The following is a 13,874-nucleotide window of genomic DNA, read 5'->3' as shown; positions in this document are numbered from 1 at the left end:
TATCCATATTTTGTTCGGAGTTGATTGAAAAAAATCTGATTAAGTGGAAAGCAATGAGGAGAACAAGAAAACTTGACTTTTCATCATTTTCACAATAAACAGGTTGAGAAATGAGGGATGAAAAAGGAAAAATGCTTGAGATTCATGGAATTTAATTTTTTCACCTTCCTTTCTCAGACCAATTTAGTGCAACGTTAAGCAGGGCAGACAAACATGTGAGTTGCTGAAAATCAGCAAGGGGTATTACTTGTATTCAGAATATAAACTTGTTCCTGCTTTCAAACTTAAGCACACATAAATAGTTGCAAATCAAATCATTAAATATTTTCACTACTAGTAGTTCTTTTTTATCACTAACTGGACACTGAACAGTTTGGCTAAATAAACACAATATTGTGGGAACAGAGCATATTATTATTATTTTTACTTTTTTAGAATAGACATATAGAATATATAAAATTGCTGTAACAATAGAAATGGTAAAAATGGCTCTCTAAAAAAAAGTCCAGTTGTACAAAAACCTCATCCTCTAGAATTCCACAATTCTCAGGACATTGATTGAAGCACAATTTTTCTGTTTTGTTTTTAATGTAGTCATGAAGCAGTGGTCTGGAACTCAATGTGAAAGGTGAAGAGGTCTGAGTTTGTACAGCACAACAGCTGTGGGACTGTCTATTTGAAAGATTACAGGTGTGAAACAGTCACTTGAAAGACCAAAGGCACGACCATTTAGAACACTGAGTCAAAACCAATCCCCCTGAGGGTGCTGCAGAAGTGCAATTTTTGATACTTGTATCATTAATTGCAGCTCAGGTTAACAACACTCATTCTAAGCTCTCTTCTTCGCTCATGAGCATGTTTTTGCTTTCGCACATGTCTCAGTTGAAATAATCCATGTCTGGTGCCTGTTTCAGGATGATATGTTCCTAATTTAAAGTTTTAGCACAAGTGGGCTATCCATTCCTAAGAACAGGCCCAGGAGAAAAATGTTATTCTGTGTCAAAATGTGTTCAGCCATTGCAGGCAACCATTAAATGCCATGTGCAGATGTATCATTCATATACTTTGGAAAAACAGATGGAACTATGAAGTAGAATCACTTGGGTGTCAGAAAAGTAACTTCTGCATTTTTAATGTCAGCCTGTATGCATCTGGGCAATTTCAGGCTCACAGTGACAGCTTGTACATGTTTTGCAGTACTTGTAGCTAAATTCACTGTTGATTTCCATCTGCATTGGATGGGTGCTCAAATCAGACTTCAAACACTGGGGTGGAAAGGGGATGTGGCCACATACTGTGGTTGTAGCTGCTGTCAGCCATTACTGCAGATGCTGTGCAGAGAACCCAGCAGGATTCTGAGGGAGGAAAAACACTCATATACATTACAGACCTGTATAGCCTTATACATACATACTTACCTATTTTTGTTTAAATGTATATACATATATAAGGCTACACAGGTATGGATGCTAACTATGAAGCAGGGAGCACGGTGCCTGTGGAATAGCAGAACACATAACTTTCTCAGTCTTGCCTGAGAAAGTGGCCAGGGAAATCATAAAGAGGAATTAAAACAATCCTCAGAGATAGAAGACAGCCTTGCAGGTGCTGTTTGTCTGTTCCTTGTTTTCTTGCAAGAGAAGGTCGAGGGGTGGTGTACCCCACTGACCAATGATGGTGATGTGTTAGTTTGCTAACCAATAAGAGTTTTTCTTTTCTGTACTTTCACAAATGGGTCTATAAAAGACGATCTGAAGTAATAAACCTGAAGAGAGAAAGAACTCTCCTGTAGAGAAAGAACTCTCCTGTTCAACTCACAAGAGAGTCTCTGTCATTCTCCTTGCCGTTCCCAATAGAGTGACACACAGGTAAGCATAAAAGAGGTGTTTCTTAAACTTTTTGTACTTGATTTTGCAGCCTTTTCAATCATGCATTTCATGATATGAAACAATCAATTGCAAAGTTCTAAAAAGTTTAGAAAATAGGTAGGACATGAAATGAGGAAATCCAGAGGTAAATAAGGAAGAATCACTTACTGGTGAAAGAAGGAAAAAACAACAACAAACAAACAACAACAACAACAAAAAAAACCCAAAAACAACCCCAAACAAGCAAAAAAAACCAAAACAAAAATAAAGCCAGACCCACTGTGGAAACATCAGTCTCTGAAAGCAAGGCAAGATAGGAAGCTGAGAATGGAATTACCTCAGCTCTATATTGGTAGGACAAGTGAGACCCTTGGTCTGCTGAAGGAAGAGAGGAGTGGCTCCCCACACCATGGGAGTCCAGGGACAGTTCAGTACACTGAGGTATTGCAGTGCCAGAAGGCTATAGGGAAGATTGAGATTCAAAGGCTTGATTCTCTTCCACTTGTCCTGATGTCTCAGCAAGACACAAAAAGGTACAAGGTACAGCTTCAAGGTACAGCAAGCAGTTGGCTGAGACCACTTCCAGATTTGGAGCAAGGGAGCAGGGGCTAGGCAGGGCAAGGCAAGGTTAGAGAACAAGAATGAGGACTTGCTAAGAAATCTCTCTGAAATCCGATTCCCCTTGAAAATAGAAATTATTTTATCCTGTTTTTCTTGCATTCAGCAGGGCTCTTGCTTGAGGAAATAAGGTCAGGAAGAACAAATGGCTGATAGAGCTCTTCTTCTTTTTCAGAAAATACTCTGAAACTCTATCTCTTGTGTGTCACAGTGGCAGCACATGTCACACTGACATAAGCATTTATGAGATAAAGCTTTCATGAAAAAAAAAAAGCTTCATGACACTTTCATAAGGGAAAATTAACAAAAAAACCAGTGCCTGCAAAAAAAAGGCAGTCCAACTCCATGTACACTGCAAAAGTAAAAGCTTATGTAACTAATTAACAGAATACTTAAATTTCTTTTCACCAAAAACAGTGAAATGTAACTGAAAACCCATAGGTGAAACAAGACTTTTTAGTTTTGCTATGAATTAGCTCCTTAGAGTCAAAAATTCATAATTAGCTACTAAAGGCCTATCTATTTTTCTCCCAATTAAATCTATAACAGTAAACTAGTAATAACGAATATTTTAACTTAATTAATGGTTTTCCTGCAGATGAAACATGATGAGCTTTACAAAGTAACATAGCTGTACATTGTGTGCATTATGACAGTACCATAAATAAATGTATAAGCAATTAAGCTGCCCCACAAACACATAACTTAATAGTATTGCTTGCTGGTCACAGGTGACAAACATCTACATCCCTAGCCTTTCAAATCCTAATTCTCCTGTTCCCAGCATTCCTTTTCCCTTTCCTCTGCCCTCACTTCATGTGAATTACAGTAAAACACCAAGCCCTTTATTGACTTCTCCCTTCTTACTCCTGATACTGAGAAACTTATTGAAACACAACTTCAGCCTGAATTTGTTTTTCCTTTAAAATTAAGTAGGCATGTTTGGCATTCTGCAGACATTGATCTAGGACTCAAAGCTGTCCAGGGAAAACTATCATAGTATACACACAGCTGTGACAGCAGGTGATTGTCAACACACACTGCATCCTTTTGGTACAGTCAAGACATACTCACCCTTAGTGAGAGGAATGATGCATATGTCTTTACAAACAAGCGGGGGTCTGCTGGTAGATAAAACTACCTGAGCACTGAGAGAGAAAAGGAACAATGGGAAGGATTCCACTGATTGACGAATGGAAAAAAGATATTTGCTTTTACAAACAAACTGTAGGTTTGCTGATAAACGAAATTGGATATTGAAAGATGAAAGAAACAATGGGGAAAAAACCATACATCTCATAAGAATTAAAAATTAAAAGGGAGTGTTATACATTAGAGGGGAATCTTAGGTATCAGGTGTTCCAGGAAGTCTGTACCTCTCAAGTACCTAAGCCAGTGGGGAAAGAGAAATGCGTCTGGGAAATTAGGATAAAAAGGAGGCTTCATCCTCCAAATATTTGGGAGACCCCAGGGGAATGCGCCATGGCCTCTTCCTTTATTCAAATAAAGTAAAGGGACTCCTCTGTCTCCTTTTTGGACATAAACCTCTGGTGTTTGTGGATTAATTTTCCTGACAAAATGGGGGCTCTGTCCAGGATATTTCCACCATCCGGGGTGGCAGGCAGTGAGCAGAGCAGAAGGCACGCCTCACCCAGTTTCAGTGATCAGCTCCCCTTGGTGGCAGCCGGCACTGAGCGATCAATTGGGTTCCCGAAACTGTCCAGGAGACAGGCGAGTGGTGGACCAGGGGGGTCCGTGAAGAGTCCACAGGGAAGGATCACTGAAAATCTCACCGGTCAGTAAAACGGGATCTTTAGGGAGAAAGCCTGGGAGGGCACCCATGGAGGGTAGCACAGGTAAAACAGGGCACCCATGGAGGGTTACAAGGGTAAAGCCAGGAAGGGGCCCCAGCAAAATGGATGACAACCCCAAAATATCTCCAAAGAATCCCTTGGAAGAATGTTGAGTTGGTTTACACATTCTCCTAGAGGAAATTAAGGCTATAGATGCCCAAAGGGGGCAATATAGGAAAGTCGAGAAGGGGTCTTTACACTCCATGCCCAGGGGCAATAAGGGGAGTTGAGAAGGGGTCTTGAGAATCTGTGCCCGGGGGGTGGGGCAACAAGGGGAATCAAGAAGGAGTCTTGACAACAGGGGATGGACAGGTCATTTCGATGTGTTGGAACAGAATTGGTTGAAGGGAGTGTGGAGAGATACAGTTGAGGCAAGGAACAGCACGACCAGGCACGGAGGTGTGGGACCAGGAGTATGGGCTGGGGGCTGTGGGGCTGCTGGGACTCAGCACTGGGCAGTGCCTGACCCTGTCACCCATGGGCAGGGGAAGCAGTGGCTGCTGGCCCCCAACATCATCAGGATGTCCTGGCTGCCTGTGGTGCTGCTGGCCGTGCCTGTGGGGAGCGCCAGAGAGGGAAAGAGCTGTTTGGACAATGCGGCAGGACAGGGATTGGGTCTGGTATATGGTGTGTGACAAACAGAGTGAGCACAAGGAGAAAAGAATATTTGGGAAACATAGATTGTACATAGAAAGATTCAGATTTTCTTTCAAGGATTTTGTTTGGTTCACTGGAAAAAGAAATGGTTTTGAGCAGTGGGAAAACGAGCACCCACAGGCAGTAGCAGGGAGGGATTAGAAGAAGAACAGATTAAGTCCCTGGATGAACTGGTTAGAAAGATACAAGTGTACATAAAAAGGGATAAGCAAAAGGAGAAAGCAAAGGAGAAGGTGATGGAAGAATTTTTACGGCCCAAGAGGAAAAAACTGTCGGGCCAAAGGGGTCCCACAGGACAGAAGGGACAGGATCAGACACAAGGATGTGGCAGAGGCATTCCCTCCCCCACAGACCAAACCCAAACAGCAGTTGGGAAAGAATCAGTGTGCTATCTGCAGGGCAGAGTGACACTGGAAGTGGGAATGTCCCCAAAAACAGCCAGATCCTCAGGATGAGGAAGTCCAGAGGATAATGAAAATGGATTCTTAGGGTTGTCAGGGGCTCCCATTGTACCAGGGACCCACCACCCAGGAGTATTTGTTGACTTTTAAGGTGGGTCCAGATTGAGAGGAGGTGTGTTTCCTAGTAAACACAGGGCCTTTTGAGCCACCTTAAATTTTATCCCTGAGGGGGAAAAATTGTCAAAAGGATCTTTGATTGTTCAAAGGAGTTGTGAAAATGTGGTTTATTCTGTAGGCTTAGAAGTTTGAATGCATCTTTTTCTGAGAGAATTGTGGAAATTGTAGTAAATTAATTTGGGGAGTTTATTAATTTGTCTACCATGGGATTTTGTGCAGAGCTGACCATGACCCTGTGCTTTTTGTGGGTTTTGTTGTAAAAAAGCCAGAATTGGCAGCTTTCAGTCCTGAAGCCAATTCTGCAACTCCTATCTTGTGGGGAACCCCCCCACACCAGTCTGTGGTCTGCTGTGGAGAACTAGAATTGGCAGATTCTAATCCTGAGGCCAATTCTTCTGCTGCTGCCATGTGGGGATGGTGTTGTCCCTATGCAGGCCTAGGTATTTATCATGCAGCTTCCTCTGTGTGGGCTATAGGAAAACTTCAGGGGAAAATATTCTATTATCCTTCCTTGCTTAATTTGTTAATCACCTCTCTACACCTAGGGTGGACTTGATGCAAAGAATTGGGACAGGAAGCAATTGGTTACAAAAAAATGTGATTTGCTTTAGGCAGTGGCATTGCTTGCCACTGAATTGCATCATATTCAAAAGGAAAATCATTGGAACAAAAGGAGGGAAAATGGTAAAGCAACAATTGACATGGACAGTCCTCCCACAGGAGGATATACAGAGTCACTGCTTTTGTTTGGAAAAGCTTTGCAGAAAATACTTAAAGAGTTTACTCCACCCTCAGGAGTTAAGCTGTTGCAGTATATGGATGACTTGCTTTTGTCAGGGGAACAGGAGAAGGTGGTTGAAGAACCTGCTGTAAAGCTATTTCATTTTCTTGCTAAAAAAGGACTTAGAGTGTCCAAAAAGGTACAGGCGGTAGAAAAAAAAAAAAAAAAGTCCAATATTTGGGACACATTCTGACTGGAGGGTTACAGTGTATTGATTCAGAAAGAATACAAGGGATTTTACAAGTATCATTACTCCAGACAAAAAAGGAGTTATGGCAGTTTTTAGGGTTGGTCGGGTACTGCAGAGTACAGATTGAGGATTTTCCTGTTGTGGCCAGACCTTTATATGACTTTTTAACCCAAGACAGTCTTAATGCCGTGGTATAGACACCAGAAGGTGAGAAAAGCTTTAGAAAATTAAAAGACAAATTATTTAATGCCCCAGTTTTAGCTCTTCCAGACTCAGAAAAGGAACTTGAACTATATGTGGATGTTAAGCATGGTCATGCTAAAGGAATTTTGGCGCAAGAGCATGGGGGAACATAGAGGCCTGTTGCCTGTTTTTCTAAGCTGTTAGACCTGGTGGCCAGAGGCTGGCCCCATTGTCTACAGAACTGTGAAGCCACAGCTCTGATGGTGGCTGAGACCCGAAAACTGACAAGGGGTATCTGATTGTTAAAATTTCACATCAGATTAAAGCTTTGTTAACTGAGGGACCCTCTGTGTGGATGACCAGTGCTGGGTTATTACAGTATGAATTTTGTTTAATGGAACAGGAGGATGTAGAATTTAAAAGTGGGGATAATTGCTTTACAAGGGATGGTAAACAGTGGATACCAAAAGCTCTAGCCTTACAGTTGTTAAAACAACTTCATGAAGGAAGTCACTGGGGCTCCCGAGAGATAGCAGAAGCCTTTCTCAAAATGTATGCTGCTGTGGGTCTTTTTACCCTGGCAAAGTGAGCTATTGAGGGCTGCTTGATTTGTGCTAAAGCCAGTAACAGAGTTACAAAGAAATTTGCCAGGCGAGTGAGGCCTTGGGCTGTATGTCCCTTCCAGAGGTGCTAGTTGGATTTTACGGAACTGCCCCAAGTGGAAAGATTTAAATATCTTTTGGCAATAGTATGTCAGTTAACAGGGTGGCCAGAAGCATTCTCAGCTGTTTCAGCAACTACAGGATCAGTTATTAAAGTATTTTTGGAACAAATAATTCCAAGATATGGGATTGTGGAAGCAATAGACTTAGATAAGGGAACTCATTTTACAGGAAAAATTTTTAAAGGAGTTATGTCTGCTTTAGGGATCCAATGGCACCCCCAGAGTTCAGGACAGGTTGAAAGGATGAATGGAGAAATAAAGAAACACATTCTGAAGCTAGTCATAGAAACTAAGATGCTGTGGGTATGGCTCTTGCCACTAGCTTTGGCAAGAATAAGGGTCAGACCTGGGAAGATACTAAATTTCCTCCTTTTTAACTGATGTTTGGAATTCCTTACCCTTGTAATTCTCAGCCTAGGGGTAGACATAAGTGATGTATATTTAAAACAATATGTGGCCCGGATACTGTCTCTTGTGAAATCTCTTTGACAGGAAGCTCAGCAGGCACAGAACCTGTCTTTGGACTTGGCTGTTCACAACATCCAACCAGGAGTTTGTGTCCTACTTAAGGAGTCAAAAGAAGCACCACTGGTGGCTAAGTGGCGTGAACATTTCCAAGTGTTGCTGACCGTAGAAACAGCTGTCAAGACAGCTGAACAGGAGTGGACCCATCACACTTGGGTCAAGGTCTCTGAGGCCCTGGAGATTTGGACATCTCAGCTAGAGGAGAAGGATGGGAAGCCGTGACTGACACTCCGCAGGAGTGGACTGGAGCAGTAGCCATGTGTCAACATCAGGTGAAGCCTCGTGTGCCTACAGAGTGCCTACTGAAATAGTTTGTGTGGGCATCCCTTCTCTCAGATCTCCAGCCAATCCTCACTGTCATTGTTTTCCTTATGTAAAGAGGTTTCTATGTAAAGTGCCTTCACTCACCCCAGGTGGTATGGAACACAACATGAAAGTAAAAATTAGGTTAGGAGATTAGATTACACCATTAGAACACTTCCCTTAACAATCTTACCTTTATACTGTCAGTTAGGTTGGGGCCAAAAGTGAGAAAATAATTTCTTAACCTTAAGAGAATAAGTAGCAAAAACCTCTAACCTTAGCAACTGTTGGGTCTGCAGAGGGCCAAGGGGATCTGAGAACTGGCCATGGGTGGCCAGCCCAGTCAAACCTAGATGGTGGGTTAGCACCCTGAGTTAGGTCCATAATTGGAACAGGATTTTAGGGTGTCTTCACCCTAAGGAAGTCCATGGCGGCTTAATTCTTCTGAAAGAGGCATTTATTATTTAAATAGAACAGGAAGCATATAAGAGGGAAAAAGCATTTGTGACTGGACTTTGGGTTTAGATTGTTGGACCCCCAACTGCCCTCCTTATCCAGATATCAAAGCAGATGGAATCAAATGCATGTTAAGCTCACTAATGGTAGCTGGGTAAGGTATTCCTTCCATAATTACCAAAAGGATTTTGAAGGCTGTAAAGTAGTGGGGACAGATAAGTTTTTTCACCCTTATTTTTTAAGCTGGCCCCAAGATAATTCCACAAATAAGACACCTCTCCATTACTATCAGTGGAAATGGCAACACTGGAACAGATCTCTAACCGTTTTTAATAGGTTCTGGTCCAGATCTAACAAAACAGATCTGGGATGTAACTGCAGGTGGAAACCTCACATGGGAGCTTGGAAATGCTAATGTGATTCTTATGGTGGGGCAAGTATTGTTGGGGGATTGCTAGGCCCAGGAAGCAAGCTGTACTTTGACCCACCAATTGATGATGAAAATTGGGAAGGTCCCTTTTCCAGTGGGACCTGGGCTTTAAAAGGGCATTACTGGATTTGTGGCCAATATGCTTACTACAGGTTATCCGCAAACTGATCAGGGATAGATATGTTATGTGGGGTATATTAGACCATTATTCTTTCTGCTACCACAAGTTCAGGGAAATCAGTTAGGAATCAAGGTACATGATTATGATCTAATAGAGAAAAGCAGTCAATTGATGCATCCCTGGCTGGAGGGTGTCGGTGTTGGACACAAAATAAGTCACACAGACACAGCTCATGGTGTGATGAAGGAAAGAGAAATTTTATTTTTTCTCTCACAATTTATAGGTTTCTGACCACGGCCAGGGATTGGATGGTCAGGATAACACTTTCCCAACTGCACTAGCCGAGAGAGATGTCCATCAAAAGACAAGTATCAGAAGGAATGTATACATATCTATGTTTACAGTTACTGTCCTGGGAAAGTCTTTAGAAACTACGTCAACAAGCTCCAAAAGTTGAGTTTTCAGGGCAACAGGAGGGAGCACCCAAAACTGGGGTAAAGATGAATGGCCATCTGAACAAATCATACAACACTATGGACCAGCCACTTGGAATCCTACTGAATAAATATCAGGTGCCAGAAAACATATTTATAGATCAATTGGATAATTAGGTTACAAGCTGTCTTGGAAATAATAATTAGCCAGACAGCTACAGCTCTTTACCTTCTTGCTGACCAATCTACTCAGATGAGAAATGCAGTATTTCAACATCGAGTGGTATTAGACTATTATTAGCAGAAGAAGGGGGAAATTAAATGGCAAATTAAATGACTCAAACTGCTGTTTGGAAATAGTGGACAATGGAAAGGTGGTGAAGCAAATAACAAAAGGAATAAGAAAGTTAGCTCAAGTACCCAGTCCAAACATAGAAAGGATGAGAAGGGACATGTTTTCATGGTTACCTGGTGGACTATGGGTTGAACAAATGCTTTTTTTCCCCTCTTATGTGTTGTAGGAACTCTGGTCTTTTTGCCATGCATGATCCCTTACTTAGTACAACTTATTCAATATGTGATCAAAGGGATGCAGGTATTAGCCATGTCTACTGATCCTGAGATGGCTACAAAAGGGCAGAGAGTGATGCCACTGCAAATAATTTCAAAACAAAAAAAAGACCCAGGAACAGGAAATTAAGTCAATGATAACTAAAGAGAAAGATTGAGAGGAATGATGGATTTGTCTTTACAAACAAGTGGGGGTCTGCTGGTAGATAAAACTAGCACTGAGAGAGAAAGGATGGGAGGATTCCATTGATTGATGAATGGAAAAAAGATATTTGCTTTTACAAACAAACTGTAGGTTTGCTGATAACGAATTGGATATTTGAAAGATGAAAGAAACAATGGGGAAAAAACATACATCCCATAGAATTAAAATGTAAAAGGGAGGGTTATACATTAGAGGGAATCTAGGTGTCAGGTTTCCAGGAAGTCTGTACCTCTCAAGTACCTAAGCCAGTGGGGAAAGAGAGAGGGAAATGCATCTGGGAAATTAGGATAAAAAGGAGGCTTCATCCTCCAAATATTTGGGAGACCCCAGAAGAATGCCCAGGGCCTCTTCCTTTATTCAAATAAAGTAAAAGGACTCCTCTGTCTCCTTTTTGGACATCTGGTATTTGTGGATTAATTTCCTGACATTTATCAACAACAAACAAAAAAAAAAATTCATTGGTATTATAGGACTGAAATCTGCAGGCCTTATAACTCATAAATATTCCCAAAAAACACACTTTCTAACGGAACTAAAAGATGTATGTTGGAAAAAATCTTTCTGAGAAAGCTACAGCTCTTTCACATGCTGGATGTTAAGGGTTTTCCTGAGGGGTTCAGGTTTTGGGAGGGAGAATTAATAGCTTAGATTTAATATAAAACAGAGTTTGTTGTAGTTCATCTACATGACATCTACACATTCATCTTCAAATCTACAGCAAAGCAAACACACAGATTCCACTCAGCTCCTAGGAAAGGTCAAGGAATTCTCTTAAAGAGGTTTATAGACAAAGATGGTTAACCATCAAAGCTGGACAGAAGGACATTAGATACCCATATTTTTTAAAAAATGAAAGAGCAGAAACCAGAATTAAAACCATTTAATTTTACTTTAAATTTAGTATCTGCCCAACAGGCAGATACTTGTTTGGTTTATATTGTCCAAGGACTCACCAAAGGTTGAGCTCTACAGTTCTTCACAAACAAAATTGCAAAGTTCCTTCTAACCTAAGTTTCATTATTCAGTACTTCAAATTAGAACTACAGTAACAGTAAAATAAATTGAGGAAACTACTTACAAGAAATAGAATGGTATGTCTAGAACTAAATTCAGAAATTATTTTTAATAATAATACAACTTGGCAAATAACAAAGTCCAAAGACAATAAAGACCTCCTGACTTACTTTAAAAATTAACATAGATATTGAAAGTGTCAGTAGTGTTTATGGTGTATGTATGTAACACCTCATGCCATGTGTCCTTTCTAAAAACAGTGAGCACAAGGTTAATATATGCACAGCAAAACAACAACAACAACCATAATAATAATACCATAACAACAAAACCACCCCAATAACAGCAGCAACAATAACACCATAGTTGAAAACTAGTAGATTTGCAATATAACAGAAGTCTCTGGGTGATATCACTATGACAAACACACTAATCTTTATCAGGAGAAAATTAACATATATTTCTGCATGCTAAAGTTATTTTATAATTAAATGTATCTAATCTAAGGATGCTACAATAACTCCATCTTCCTGAAGTTGTCTAATAATTTTAGCCTTAAATCTCTTCCTGTGATACTCAAGTACACTACTATTCTCTTCAAAGGCAGCACGACATGTCAAAAGTCTCCCTGGGGATGTGCCATGCCAACTCCATACATCACCCCTGGTGCCAATCCCATTAACCCCAGGGGAATCTATTAAGCAAGGTGTCAGGGCTGGTCAGAGGAGATTCACTTGTTTGCTCATTTGGCATGTCCTGTCTGGGGATTTATTTGCAACATTTGCACTGAAGGACACAGATAGAAGCACTTGTAAATGGTCTGTTGTGATGCTTCAGGACTCCACAGTCTCTAACTATCTTAAAACAAGAACTGAGAAAACAAGATTTTCTTCAGCAACTTCTGTGCATCGTTGGTATTGATTCAGTATGACCGTTAAGTTCTCATTTTAAAATCACATGATATTATAAATATATCTGTTACTAATAAATTAACTCATAAAAACTTCAGGTTAACAAGCATTGCTCCGTGTTGGGAAAATAGGAAGAAAAATGGCATGACAGAGCTTGCTGCAGAATCTTTTGTCTACTTTTTTCTTACACTTCCAATCACCAGTTTCCTACCTCTTTTACACTGTACTGTATCCCTCACAGTCTCTTCCTACCACCCTTGCTGGTAGGTCACTGACTCACTGCCAGATGAAAGGAAAAAAGGTGCCACAGCTCAAGTGAAGAAAGGAAATAAAAGCAACAGTATTCCACAGGTTCCATAAACTAAATGAGGACTCATCAAGAAGCTCAGCAAAAGAACAGCTGTGCTACGTCTGAAACAATCACAATTCACACCCCTGCTTACCAGAAAGGGGTTGAGGCCTAGTTTGTAAAAAAAACCAACTTACTTTCTAGAACTTATTCAAGGCATGTGTTGCTCAGTATTTCCATGCAATGACTCCAATGTTTTAAATAATTTTGATCAATAAGTTTAAATAAAAAAATAAATACTGGTAGAAAAGCAGCTATTGTTATAAACATGTAACTGACAATATATCACATATAGTTTGGGTTTTTTTTCCTCAGGTGAGCTCCAAAAACGCAGCTGCAAACAAACTTCTGGATTAGGCATCCCATGCTTATCTGGTTGTCATTGTAATGGAAAGAAACCTAGCTGCACCTGAACAAGCTACTTTATGTGCAACCTCAGGCTGCAGTACCATGAAGCTCTACCACAACTGTGTGGTTCTATTTCTGGTACAGTGTTTAAACCCATACAAATGCAACTTTTTATTTATATACTTGTTAAGTCATGTTATATTTTTACTTACTTTGAACCAAATTGCTGCTCTAATCTTAGTTTAGTTCTGTTGCAAATGGGCCAGAGCAGACTTTTCCCAACTGGTTTATTTCTGTTGGATGTATTAATTATGAAATCATTAAAAGTGACAATTTTTTGTGAACGAAAATCAAAGATATGACAAAAGAATCATAAACCAAACAAAACTTATCTAACAACTATAATTAACACAGCAATTATTTTACAGAAAAGATTCATTCTATGGGTAACATTACTCCAGCAAAAACAATATGCTAAACTGTATTCATTTCATCTAAGCACAAACATCTGCCCTGCTCTTCTTCCATAAGGCCCATGGTAGAACCCAAGCACTTGGAAGGACAGCAGCTCACTTCAAAGCAGAGAAGACCTGCCTATTACAGGCTGCTTTTCCTTTAATTCCATAGATATGCTTTCTATAGGCAGTGTTATGTTGGTAGATCTGCTTCCAGGATCATATACCTCCTCAGCTTTATGACCCTGACTGCTTATGCAGTCTACTATGCTTACTGCAGAACTGTATCCCCAGGTGACTA

General features: G+C 40.5%; 1 protein-coding gene across 1 annotated transcript in view; it reads right to left on the bottom strand.

Moving 5' to 3' along the window:
* SEMA5A (semaphorin 5A) overlaps positions 1–13,874 on the bottom strand; it is a 412,149-nt gene that overhangs the window by 252,580 nt on the left and 145,695 nt on the right. The gene's annotated exons all lie outside the window — the stretch shown is intronic.

Source organism: Poecile atricapillus, chromosome 2, assembly GCF_030490865.1.
Source record: "Poecile atricapillus isolate bPoeAtr1 chromosome 2, bPoeAtr1.hap1, whole genome shotgun sequence".
In the NCBI taxonomy this organism is placed as follows: domain Eukaryota; kingdom Metazoa; phylum Chordata; class Aves; order Passeriformes; family Paridae; genus Poecile; species Poecile atricapillus.
Note: the sequence above shows the minus strand (reverse complement) of the source record. Positions and strands in the feature narration are given on the sequence as shown.